This window comes from Lissotriton helveticus, chromosome 7, assembly GCF_964261635.1.
Source record: "Lissotriton helveticus chromosome 7, aLisHel1.1, whole genome shotgun sequence".
Lineage (NCBI taxonomy): Eukaryota > Metazoa > Chordata > Amphibia > Caudata > Salamandridae > Lissotriton > Lissotriton helveticus.
Window position 1 is genome coordinate 1,436,718,828 of NC_136068.1, and position 14,296 is coordinate 1,436,733,123.

At 47.2% G+C, this 14,296-nt stretch overlaps 1 protein-coding gene across 1 annotated transcript in view; it reads right to left on the reverse strand.

The window, feature by feature from the left end:
* LOC144769513 (olfactory receptor 1f45-like) overlaps positions 1–14,296 on the reverse strand; it is a 118,071-nt gene that overhangs the window by 19,178 nt on the left and 84,597 nt on the right. The gene's annotated exons all lie outside the window — the stretch shown is intronic.

Genomic DNA, 14,296 nt, shown 5'->3' on the forward strand with positions numbered 1-14,296 from the left:
GGGGACAGGACCGTCCCGGAGGACTCGCATGTGGAGACAACATCGTCAACATCTTCCGACAGTGTTGGTGAGTCAGCACTGTTGTCACAGACTGGGAGTGGGCAATCAACACCTTTGGTCGGGACACAGCACACAGGGCCCACCCTGCCGCCAACTGCACCATGTACTGTTCGTGCACGCAGGAGTAGGGGGAGCAGAGTAGCGTTCGGTGCCGGAACCGCTGCCCCGGCCTCCGTGAGCCAAAATGCTCCTTGTGCTGAGGCTGTTGATCTGCTGCGACAGCTGTGTGTGGGGCAGACCAATATGATTAATGCTTTCCAAGACCACGATAGGAAGTTGGGGCAGGTGGTAGCTTTCATGGAAGGTATGCATGGCGATCTGGCTGCTCTACACAGGACAGTGCAGTCATTGGGGAACAGTGTGTCGTCTGCCATTGTACAGTCGCAGGGACTGGGTGCAACTTCTGTTCCACCATCTACAACACTGGATGTCTCAGGGGGGAGTCAATTGTCTGACCAGGACTCGAACACAGGTCATTGCACTAGAAGCAGCGTCAGCCAGCACGTCAAGTCTCGGAGGGCTCAGACACCATCCCCTAGGTCAGCTAAATCTGTTCTCAGAGACACCGTCAGAGACAGTGGAGTACAGACACGTGATCCAATAGAGGGTTTGGGTTCAATGGCTACACATGCTGCACAGGCATCCCACACACAAGGTACTCCCAAGGCAAACCTTACTCCCAGTTCCATTGACACTACCTGGGACATGGACAGTGAGAAGAGGAAGGCACCTCATGAGAGCAGGGCCACTCCCAGGGGCAGGGAGACTAGGAAGGAAGGAGCCACTCCCAAGGGCAGGGAGACTGGGAAGGAAGGAGCCACTCCCAAGGGCAGGGAGACTAGGAAGGAAGGAGCCACTCCCAAGGGCAGGGAGACTGGGAAGGAAGGAGCCACTCCCAAGGGCAGGGAGACTAGGAAGGAAGGAGCCACTCCCAAGGGCAGGGAGACTGGGAAGGAAGGAGCCACTCCCAAGGGCAGGGAGACTAGGAAGGAAGGAGCCACTCCCAAGGGCAGGGAGACTAGGAAGGAAGGGGCCACTCCCAAGGGCAGGGAGACTAGGAAGGAAGGAGCCACTCCCAAGGGCAGGGAGACTAGGAAGGAAGGAGCCACTTCCAAGGGCAGGGAGACTGGGAAGGAAGGAGCCACTCCCAAGGGCAGGGAGACTAGGAAGGAAGGAGCCACTCCCAAGGGCAGGGAGACTAGGAAGGAAGGAGACACTCCCAAGGGCAGAGACAAGGACAGTCACAAGACATACGCACCTAAGAAGAGCACGGACACTCCCAGGGGCAGGGACACACACAGGGAGAAGGTGTGTCCTGGGGATGTGTACACCAAAGACAAGTCTGCTGCCTGGGACAGGGCACCATCCAGGGAACAGGGAAGATCCACAGACATCATTCCTCCTACGGAAATAGGACATCCAAGGGCAAAGGCATCTCCCACGGACAGTGGTGCTGTCAAGGACAGGCATACATCACCCCTTGATGCACTGCGGTTGCTATTTTCTGGGAAACGGAATACAGATGTCTCCGCAGTGGAGTCACCCCTTACCTCCACTCCCATCAGGGCCCGTCAGGAGCGGATGGAGGTTGACCCTGTAGTAGCATCCCCCATGCCACATGTTGCAGAGGCCAGAAGGCAGCCACACAGCAAACGACAAGCTGGCTCAAGCACGTCCCCAGAGAGCATTCCCCTGCCAGCAGATGCACCTCCCATGGTGGGTGATATTTCTACCCAGTCAGGCACACTTGCCAGTCCTGTCCTGTCCAGGGTGCAGTCACATGTCACCAAGAAACGGAAACACACACCATTGACACATGCCCAACCCGATGTCGGCCAATTGCAACTATCCCCCACTCCCAGAGCCACCGTGCCTCCTGGCCCATACAGCCCTGTGGCTCATCATTTCAGTGGTCCCAGTGGCGCCGCTGCAGTTGACTCGCATGTGTCAGGTAGTGGCACTGTGTCTGTTGTTTGCTGTCATGCATCATGTAGTGGCACTGTATCAGTTGTGCCTCATCCTGTATCAGGTGCTGGCAGTGTGTCTGGGTGTGTGGCGCATGTGTCGGTCACTCGGGATGTGGCTGTGTCTCACACTCCTGTTTCAGGTGCTGGCAGTGTGTCTGGGTCTGTGGCGCATGTGTCGGTCACTCGGGCTGTGGCTGTGTCTCACACTCCTGTTTCAGGTGCTGGCAGTGTGTCTGGGTCTGTGGCGCATGTGTCGGTCACTCGGGCTGTGGCTGTGTCTCACACTCCTGTTTCAGGTGCTGGCAGTCTGTCTGGGTCTGTGGCCCATGTGTCGGCCACTCGGGCTGTGGCTGTGTCTCACACTCCTGTTTCAGGTGCTGGCAGTCTGTCTGGGTCTGTGGCTCACGTGTCAGTCACTACATCTGTGGCTGTGTGTCACACTACGGTTTCTGGTGCTGCCAGTCTGTCCGATGCGGGAACTTCACGCAATCCACCTGATAGTGTGATGTAAGGTGCTGTTGTCTTCACTCACATGTAATTGGACATGGTGTGTGAATTGTCCATTGTACACAGTCTTCCACTGCTGTGGACCTTGTTACGGGTTGTTGGTGATTCGTACTTGTGGTGCCTCAGATACTGCTGTATGCCCTGTGATGTACCTGCTCTGGTGTCCACACTGCCCTGTTGGTGTTCTCATGCTGCTCTATGCCCTGTGATGTACTGCCTCTGATGTACCTGCTCTGGTGTCCACACTGCCCTGTTGGTGTTCTCATGCTGCTCTATGCCCTGTGATGTACTGCCTCTGATGTACCTGCTCTGGTGTCCACACTGCCCTGTTGCTGTTCTCATACTGCTGTATGCCCTGTGATGTACTGCCTCTGATGTACCTGCTCTGGTGTCCACGCGGCCCTGTTGCTGTTCTCATACTGCTGTATGCCCTGTGATGTACTGCCTCTGATGTACCTGCTCTGGTGTCCACACTGCCCTGTTGCTGTTCTCATACTGCTGTATGCCCTGTGATGTACTGCCTCTGATGTACCTGCTCTGGTGTCCACACTGCCCTGTTGCTGTTCTCATACTGCTGTATGCCCTGTGATGTACCTGCTCTGGTGTCCACACTGCCCTGTTGCTGTTCTCATACTGCTGTATGCCCTGTGATGTACTGCCTCTGATGTACCTGCTCTGGTGTCCACACTGCCCTGTTGCTGTTCTCATACTGCTGTATGCCCTGTGATGTACCTGCTCTGGTGTCCACACTGCCCTGTTGCTGTTCTCATACTGCTGTATGCCCTGTGATGTACTGCCTCTGATGTACCTGCTCTGGTGTCCACACTGCCCATGCTCGAGCCTACACTGTGATGTTACCCCGATTATGTGTAAATAAAGTTGTCATTCATGTGTCGTGGGTTGTCGGAGTCATTCTTGCGTGTGTGATGCTGGTGTGTATTTGTTTTTCCTTCAAGGCAGTGTGTTTGTATAAATGTCTCTCCCCCCTACCTAGGTCACGACTCTTGCAGTTGCTGCCATCCACACGACTCAGTGGTTTCCGGTACATGTGACTCCCCCCTACCTGGGTGACGACCCTTGCAGGTGGTGCCCTCCACAAGAATCAGTCGTTTCCGCTACATGCCACTCCCCCCTACCTGGGTGACGAGCCTTGCAGGTGGTGCCCTCCACACGTATCAGTCGTTTCCGCTACATGTCACTCCCCCCTCTCTACGTCACGTCCCTTGCAGGTACTCCTCACCAGGCAGCGAAATGTTTGTAGCCTACCTGCGTCGTCCTCGATGGTGGGCCAAGACTAGGACGTGGTGGATCGCGTAGAGTATCGGGTATGCGTGTAGTGCAGGGTCCATGTCGGCGAGCGGCTCGTGGTGGGTATGGTCGCTTTGGTGAATCCGCTGTGTTCAGGCAGGTTGTTTTTCCGCGGCGCTTTTATGTGTATTTTCCGCTATCTTGATTTGGTGGACGGGCGTAGACGTCAGTCCGTACGGCGGCGTATCTGGATTGGTTACGTCCGCTGCGTGGTTGGGTGAGGTTGTGCGGCCGACCGGCATCTACCGCAGCGGACGGATTTTGACCTCTATTTGCTATCCTGATCTGGCGGACGGAGTGTCCGCGACGGGCGGACGGAGAATAGGCATGTTCCGCATACTCCGGTGCTGCGGAGGCACTTCCGTCCGCCATCCTAATGACCCCCTAAGTTTGGAATCAAAAAGGACCCCAAGATACGAGAATGACTTCGAGATGGGGATTGCTACATTATCTATTTTAAATAAGAAGTTCCTTCTTGGTTGTTGGCCAACTTGCATGATGAAGGATTTAGAGTTGTTGACCAGGAGGTCTCTGTCCGTCATAAAATTCTTAAAAGCATTTATTAAAGCTTGGAGACCTTTCTCTGTTCTAGAAATTAAAACTGCATCTTCTGCATATAAAAGGACTGGAATACCTCGCCTGCCGACTCTGGGAGAGTCGGCCTTTACATTCTGCAATACGCTATCTAGCTCGTTAATATAAAAGTTAAAAAGAAAGGGGGCGAGAATACAACCTTGACGCACACCCTTCCCAATATTAAAATTACCAGTTACACACAGCTCTTTAGAATACCTCACGTTAGCACTAGTGTTACTATGTAGATCAACAAGGAAGTTGACAATCCCACTGTCAACACCCTTGTCCCTCATGGACTGCCACTGCTTTCCCCTATTAACACAGTCGAAAGCTGAAGACAGATCCATGAAGGCAAGGTGGACAGTACCCTTTTGGGCAACAGTGTACTTGCTTAATATTAGAAAGAGGTTAAGGCACTGTGTGATAGTAGAGCGTCCACTGCAGAAGCCGTACTGAGAAATGGACATAATACTGTTTTCCAGGGCCCTCCATGACAAGTGGAGTGGGCCCTATCCAATCTTAGAGAAGAAGGGTGAGGTTAACTATTTGGTTGACCTTCGTACCCCCAGGAAGCCTCATCGGGTCCTGCATGTGAATAGATTGAAACCCCACCATGACACGGCAGATATGACCACTTTACTGGTCACTGAAGAGGGTGTGGAGGAGGAAACTAAGCCTGTGCTTAAACTCCTCTCCACTAATGTGCAAGATGGGTCAGTGGAGGGAATTGTACTCTCTCCCAAATTTGCAGACCAGCAGCACAGAGAATGTAAGCACGTGCTGGAGCAGTTTGCTGGCCTGTTCTCTTTGGCCCCAGGCATCACAGAGTAGTGTGTGCATCACATTGACATGGCCAGTCCAGCGGTACTGGTACCTAAACCTAATCCTAAGGGGGGACCCAAGTAGTTAAGGTTCTGTGTGGACTACAGAGGTTTGAATGCAGTCACAAAGACTGACGCTCACCCTATACCTAGAGCTGATGAGCTCATTCATAGGTTAGGAGCTGCTAAGTACCTGAGTACATTTGATTTGACTTCAGGTTACTGGTAGATTGCCCTCACTGATGGAGCAAAGGAGAGGTCAGCATTCTCCACACCAGAGGGCCATTATCAGTTCAAGATAATGCCCTTTGGCTTAAAGAATGCACCTGCCACCTTCCAAAGGTTGGTGAATAGGGTCTTGTCTGGGTTGGAACAGTTCACTGCAGCTTACCTGGATGATATAGCTGTATACAGTTCTACCTGGGGGATCACGTAAGCCACCTAAGGGAAGTGCTTCAGGCCATGCAGCAGGCAGGTTGACTATTAAGGCAAGCAAGTGCCAAATAGGGCATAGTTTGTTGGTGTACCTGTGCCGCCTGGTAGGTGGGGCACATGTACAGCCTCTCCAAGCTAAATTCCAAACTATTTTGGATTGGACAGCACCTGTTACCCAGTCTCAGGTCAGGGCATTCCTTGGACTGACAGGGTACTATAGAAGGTTTGTTCCAAATTATGGCACCATTGTGGAGCCCCTAAAAGAACTCACTGCTAAAAAGCGGCCCAAGAAGGTGATTTGGGCCCCAGAGTGTCAGAAGGCTTTTGACACTCTGAAAACTGCCATGTGTTTAGCACCAGTGCTACTGGCCCCTGACTACACAAAGGAATTTGTGGTTCAGACAGATGCTTCAGAGCAAGGGATTGGGGCAGTGTTGTCACAGCTAAATGAAGGGGGCCTTGATCAGCTAGTTGCCTTTATTACCAGGAGGCTTCTTCCCAGAGAGCAGAGGTGGAGTACCATTGAGAGAGAGGATTTTGCTGTGGTGTGGTCGCTGAAAAAGTTGAGACCCTATTTGGTTGGGACTCACTTTCGTGTTAAAACTGACCACAGAGCTCTCAGATGGCTTATGCAGATGAGAGTGGAGAATCCCAAGCTGTTAAGGTGGTCCATTTCCCTACAGGGAATGGACTGTACAGTAGAACACAGACCTGGGGATGCCCATGCCAATGCAGAAGGACTTTCCAGGTTTTTCCACTTAGCTGATGAGGACTACCAGGGTGTAGGTTAGTAACCTATCACCTTTCGTTTGGGGGGCTATTTTGCAAAGTCATCCTGTGCCCTGGCCACCCTCTTTTGCTGACTGATACTGGTGGTAACTGGCTCTGACTGACCCAGGGCTCTGCCTAACCAGCCCCAAGGCCAGTGCTATGCTGAAAGAGACACATTAGAATACAGTTAAAACACCTACATACACTGGGGTACACAATGGTATGGTGGGGTACCCCATGTGATTGGCATGCCCTCCCCTATAGGCCCCTATTATATTATAGGGCAGGGGGATTGAAACTACCTAGAAGTACCTAGTACCCTGGGGCATGGCAGTTTAGATGCCAGCAGCCTTTTTCTGCACTTGCATGTGTGCACTGCTGAACCCTGAGGTCAGTTTAAAAACAGCCATGGGGGTCAGGACGGCTTTCAAAAAGTAAATTGTGCCCAAACTCAACTTTGCTGTTTGGGGCACTTACAAATGAATAACCTACAATGTTTTGGCATATTAGGGACCCCCAGGGCATCCCCTAAGTATCCCAGGGGTGGGGGGGGGGGGGCAGATATTTATAAGGTACACCCTTATAAAATGAATTTTTATATGCCTGGGTAAAGTGAAATTTCACATTTCACTCCTCACATTGTAGTAAAGTGCTGCTCAAATTCGACTTTGATGCTAGGAGCACTGTGAAGGAAGAATCTGCAATATTTCTACAGATTCAGGACCCCTACAGTCTCCCCTAGTTACACATGGTGTGGGGTTCCTGTAGATGTAGTACTGGTGCTGGAAAAATTGCCCACGTTTTTTTCCCATTGCAAATCCCCTGTTACATAGGTTAACAAAGTAGGAAGTTATTTATTAATAACTCTTAATAGAAGAGGGATAGAAATGCCATTCACATACTTCCCAGAATGGTATTAGTAAATCCAACACTATCATTTTGGTGAATTTCCTTTAAAGTTTACATACAAGAAGTTATAAGACGTTCTTGTTTGTAAGTCCAAATTCAGCCTTCCAGTGGTCTGCCCTGATAGGTCAGAGTTAAATGGATTAGCCAGGCTGCCTTGAAGAGGTGATAAAGAGCCCCTGGGGTTAACCAGCTCTGCTGGCAGGGCAGTGTGCTGTTCCATAGGAATGTGAGGCCAGGGGGATGAGTCGTAAACTATGCACTTCAAAGGGGAGAGTAGAGACCAGTGTCATTTACAGCTCTGAACTTCCCTCCTTAGGCAGGTGGCAGGAATAAGGAAGGTATGAGCAGATGCAAGGGGGGAGAGTCTAAATAAAATTAGCCATCCTAGGGGTGTGTTTAGGCAGCTCTTACCTCCTTGATGGAAAATCAGCAATTATGGATTTGGAAGATTTGATGCACTACTGGACAAAATAGTTCCACACTCTACAGGATGTGGTTATCTCTTGGAGGAGTTACCCTGCTCCCATTAGCCAGAAGTGATCGCCTGCTTGACCCAGAAACTAGGAATAAGTATCTGAGAGGGGCAGAGCCCTCCAGATGTGCTGCTTGAAACTTACTGAAGCAAGAAGTGCCCTGCTGAGAAGTTTTGCTGTGCAAATATTTCTAAGGCCCTTAAGAAACTTCAGGAAGAAGTTCAAGAAGTTTGGAGAACTTTGGGGCATCTTTGATAAAAAACTCCATAGAGGGACCGGCTCAACCTGGCCAGCCAGGCCGCTTGCTTTAAACCGCGAGCCGGCCAAGCCAACCAGGTTTGTTCCGCTAAAAGCTCTATCGCTCCAACTTCCAGAGATTGACCGGGACTAGAAGAAAACTGAAGCTGGCGAACCCTCACCAGATCCGGCTACATGAGGAGCATCGAGAGACCCCATGAGAAAAAGCTCCAGAAAAGTTTCTAAGTCCGCTCGTAGAAAAGGTGACTGGGAGCAACCGCGAAAGCCAAGCCGCCTTCTACCGTGTGCCGGCCTGGATTCCTGGGTTGCCCCACTGAAGCGATCTTGAGAAGTGTTCTAAGTCCGCTCCAGGGAAGTTGACTGGGACCTCGTCACAAGTCAAGCCGGCGAACCCTCACCGAATCTAGACTGGCTGGGAACTTTGAGGGGGCTCGAGAAGAAAAGCTCCAGAAATGTTTCTAGGTGTGAAGGGAGAAACTGAGACCGGGACCAGCCGCAAGCTGTAACAACTCAGGGCTCCATCGCGCCCGGCCTGAAACTTTGACTATGGCCCAGTCCCTCGCGAGCAAGTATCACAATATAGTGCTATAATCTTCTGAGTGCTATATTTTATTAAATCTTTGAAAATGTATATCTCCTGTTCCCTACATTGGATTTTTGTCGTTTTGGTGTCATTTTAAAGATAAAAATATTTCCTATTCTTATAAATTGGTGTTGGATTTTTATTATGTGTTGTGACTTGATTATGTACTGAAATGGTGTTTTTAAATGCTTTACATACCTGTCTTTGAAGTTAAGCCTCTCTGCTCGCAGCAACGTTACCAAGGGTTGAGCATAGGAATAATGTTCTAAGACCTATGCTCAGTCCTACCATGTATTAGTGGACTTTTTACCAGTGGCAGACGGGAAACGGCCATTACAACGAAGCCGTTTCCACGAAATCGTTAACCACGCATGCAGTACAACGCATGCGTGGTTACCACGAAAGCCTTTACCACGCATACCTTTACTACGAGGTTTGTACTAAAGGTATATGTGGTAAAGGAAAAAAGTAAAAAAAGGGGGGCTTGGGGGGGTTTCCCCCCCCAAAAAAAAAACTCACCTGAAGTCACGTCGGGTTATGTATTTAATCAGCGTCGTTTAAGAGAAAACGGAAAATAAACTTCCGCTTTCTCTTAACGACGTATGACGTCACCACGCAAGCAATCGAGGTAAATGTTATGCGTGGTAAACGAATTCCGTTGTAACGCATGCGTGGTAAAGGCATGCGTTGCAACGGAATTCGTTGTAACGTCATACATTCATGGCAGACCTACATTTGCCCCTACCAATAACCCACTTTCCAACATGCTGCTACTAGGGAAATCCTGCGCTCTATGTGCAGTGACGTATCTAGGTAATTGGTCAGTCCCCTTAAGAATCGTTATGTGTGTAATGTAGGTGAGAATATAGGTGATGTTACCTGAGCCTATATTGGGGTACCTATATGTAAGTAAGCAAGGGGCATATCGGCAACGGCCGGAGTTAAAATTATCGAGGCTTTTGTGTCCGTTTTCAGGCGAAAGCGGCGATAATTTTAACGCCCTATCAGCATGGGCACGCTAAAGCGTGAATCCATGCTGTAGGGCCCATTATCCTTTCACCTCGCCTCGCATCGCTAATGAGATGCGAGGTAGGCGTTCCCGTGTGAAAGACACACAAAATACAGCGAAAATATTTGCTGACAGAGGTTCTCCCTATCAGCAGGGAAATTGCTAGCTGGCCTAGCGATATTTAAACTAGCGCTATCAGGCATTATCGCAGGTTCGTTACGCCTGATAGTGACACGATCTAGCAATATTTTGAATGGGAGGTGGATCATAATGCTAGATCCACCTCTCCCTATTTACAAGGTTTCCACTGATTGTGCGTCATATCGCTGGTATTCCTGCGATATTTTATGCTTAACGCCGCTTTTGCCGGGATTTCTATCACCTCGGCGATGCGCATTGTATCGCCCGCAGACCGGGCGATAAAACCCGGCGTTAGGCGGCGTTAGGATTTTGCAGGCTATAGGCGGCCAGGGATAATTAGCGCTGCCACTTGTAGATATGCCCCCTAGTAAGTAATAGTTTATTGTCCGGTCAATTAAAACCTTTACAATTTCTCTTCAAAAAGAAAGTAACAAAAGTTACAGCAGCAAAGTTCATGGTTTAGGACTTCTCAATAATATAATTTTATAAAACATCTGTGCATTGTAGTAACATCATTAGTGCAATTGTCCATGATTGTGTCTAATACAGTACATTAGTAAGAGGTTTGACGGTTCAATATCTTGACAGGTTTTCAGATCCTGAGCATTTTTTTGGGAGGGAAATAAGATTCAAAAAGATAAAAATTTTAATAAAACAAATGCTCAGTTCGAATAGAGAAGTACATTTACAATAAAACAGTTACTTTCTGAACAGCGGCAGAGTAGGTTGCTGTTGACAGTTATACTGGGGCATGTGTTGTCCAGAAGAAATGTAAACTGAGTATGTGTTGTTTGCTATGAACGCAAAAACAGAAGAATGATGCATTGATGGAGGATACCAGTGGTGTATCGGCCGAGTTTCTACCCAGCCACTTCCATGAATTGCACAAAGCGACACGCCAGCTGAGAGTTCCCTCTTCCGAGGCATGCCATCACTGCTAGTCTACAGGTTCTTATCCCCTCGTTTACGAACTGTGGCTTCAGTAATTGGCATCGTTCAGCTAGTAATTCTCTGCAGATGCACAAAAGGTGTATTATACTTTCGGTATCTTCTTGCATAGACGGCATGTTGTCATTTCCAAGGGGAAGGTGCTTCAATGATAGTAAAATGCCCATTCAGAAATGGAGCTAGTTTTCTTTCTTCCTTCTGTTGAAGCCTACGCCTAAGAAGGATTGAGGGGAGGGCTTGACGTAGCTTTGCACAGCAAACAATACATGGGAGTAAGATTTGGGCCGGTTGTTCGATGCTTAATGGATTTTATTGCCGCAGCGATAGAGGTGCCTCTTCTTTTGATTACATCTTTTTGTGTGTTAAATGTGCCTTTATTGTCTATTATCACTCCTAAGTATTTGTATTGGTCCACTACTGCAATTGTAGAGTTGGCCAGGTGCCAGCGAAACTTAGAGGTTTCCTTTCTTGGATGAATCCTAATTATCTTTGTTTTGTCATAGTTGATGGTTAAACCATTATTTGCTGAATATCTACTAGTTGTATCTAGTAGATGTTGAAGGCCAAGGGGGGGTCGACTCAGCAGCACAAGGTTGTATGCATACAGGAGATTAGAGAGTAGCAGCCCTCCAATGTTTGGTGCATGCGAATTACAACTGTCTAGTTCTGACGATACATCAGACATGTACAATTTAAAAATTGTCGCGGACAAGACGCACCCCTGTTTGAATCCCATGGTTGTTGGAATTTTCCGGGACACAAACCTGCCATCTCCTAGTTTGACTTGAACCCATGTTTTGTGTGGAGGAGTATTAACTGATTCAGGGGAGCAGATGGTGTTTTTTTTCCATAAGCTTATGCCAGATAATGATCCTGTCAATTTTGTCGAATGCTGACAAATAGTCAATAAAACATATAAAAAGAGGTTGTTTTGTTAATTCCTATATGGAATATAACAGGATAAGCCCAGTAGGTATTAAGCTGAAACAGGTTTATCGGAGGCTCTAAGTTTGACAAGACTAGAGTGCAACATGCATTTTATCCTCCTAGATTGAACTGCTCCACTGGTCCTCCCATAAAGGATTTTGGCACTAATTTGATTTGGTTCACTGTCATTATAAACCAGATCTGTGTATATATTTCCGACTTTGTGTTATGAACATTTTTATCTTAAATATGAATTTTAGTGCCTATGAGATTATGTACTACTTTTATGATGGAAATCACTCATTAGGATTGGGTTAGATAGAGGCACTTGGGACTTTAATAAGGCACATCGCATAGGTTACCTGAATAATGGACTATCATTGATTCTATTGTTAATCACGTTTTGAAAAATTTTGTGAATCATGTTGATGGTTTTAATGATTTTATGCGTATTTGTTATGGTTTTAATCAACTATATAATAAACATGCTAACTAACTAACTAACTACTGAACTCACATCTTCAATATGGTGGGTCTCTCATTATGTTTTTACACTAGTTCTATTGACCAAAAGCACAAGTCCCTGAATTAAAGTTACTTACTGTACCCTCGTTTAAGGTCTCTGATCTATGGTCCAATGAGTCTATAATAATAAACATTCGGTGTAATATTATTTTTAGCTGAAGTCCAGATTGAGAAATGTTTGGATCAGAGACTAAAGCCAAACAAAATAGCAATCACGCCTTTCTTAGATATAATGAGGCGAATGATTGTGTCATTAAGCATCTTACTCCAAACTCTCTTGATTCTTTTTTAACTTGATTCACATAACTTATTCAACCATAGCACCCCTCTTTTCAGTTACATCAATGTAAATGTAAATGTAAATGTGCTGGACTTGTAAAGCGCACAGCTGCCCGTAAGCGTCCCGGCGCTTGCTTAGGGAACCCGTCCTGGTATTCCCCTGTGAGAAACCCCGGCAGGGTGTCCACAAGGTGAAAGCCAGGCATCCCGCCGCGAGGATCACCTCTCATTTTGTCCTATTGCCGATTTTTGGTTATGATGGTTTAAAATTATGTCATGTTTGATTTTCCTTTCATGGATGTTTTAATGGCTAATAAATACAATTTCATCCTATGGTGTGAATCAAATTCTAGTTAGCCAAAGGGTATTGAAATAAGCAATGAAGAAATGACAAGGGTTTGATTGCCAGATACTGAGCAGGAGGAGGAGGGAGAGGTCGCCCTTCTCTGAAGTGAGGAGCCAGCCAACTTATGGGAGCTGTCTAAGTGATGAGCTGTGACTTGAACAATGACTGTTAGCCATTGAGAAATTGATTGATGTTGATTCATTGTTGTATAGCTTTAGTTTTTTCTATTTTTTTCAATAAATGGGAGGTGGGTGATGGGTCGGTACCTTGCTTGGTCATCTGCGTCTAATTTTCAGTTGGAGTCAAAAAACTGCCATGCTTTGTAGATTTCTAGGAAGAAATGTTGTAGGATGCAGTAGCAGCTGGTGACTATTGAAAGTGATGTGACAGGGAAGTTATTTCCAATTTTCATGGCAAGAGCAAGGCAGCCAAAAGGTCCCAAGGTCTGAACTGCATAATTTGAAAGCAGAAATCCTCAGATCAATTCCGGCTGCCCCACTTGACCAAACTGAGTGATAATAATAATATTTATTGTATAGTTAGTAAAAACCATTACAAAATGTAAATGCAGCCATATTAAAACACACGAAAATTTACACTGTTGAGTGAATAAAAAAAGTTGTAAAAATGAGAGCGTCTTTCGGGTTAGTAAAGTAAATGTGTTCAGGGCTCAAGACTTCGCCAGTTTATTTTGCTTTTTCTCAAAATTGTCAATGAATTTGATTGCCCTGCAGATGAGTTGCGGATCAACTGAGCACAGGATTAGCATGATCGCAGACCGGCAGGTGCGTGTTCCATATTCCTTAAACTTTGTCTTCAACCAACTCCGACGTTCCAGGTTCAGGGCCGGGCACCTACAGATCAGGTGGATAAAGTCTTGTCTTCCTGCGCCACATAAACAGCATCCATCACTTTCTTGGGGCTTCCATTTTGGTAACTCAGCATTTGTTGGTAGGCTGCCCAGCCTTAAATTGAGGTATTTCCGTTTGATGAATGTCGAGAAAGCAAGGTCTAGGTAGGTTGCTGGTGCTAGTTTTTTGTAAGATTGAATTGTCATCCAAGCGTGGGACCGATGACTAAAAGTTATTTTATCATTTAGCAACGAATGCCTATTGGCATCCTTTTTTGTCAACTGTTTAAAGGAAAGCACTGGAAGCTTGGATTCCCAAAGTGCAGCCAAGTTAGTGGATTCAAGTGATGATTTAAGGTACTAGGCATAGTGCGAGTTGGAACTTTTACTGATTGTTTCCCACATGGCACGGTACAGCGCAATTTCTTGGTTCATCCACACATCGTACCAGAATTTTATGGTCTCATACTTTTTCAGCAGGACTTGAGATTGCAAACCGAATTCGAGTCTGACTTGTGAGGGTGATGCATTCGTTGGTAATACAAATACACGCTTGTAGATTTTCATTTGAAGTTTGTCCAAGAGTTGTGCACTCTTGCCATG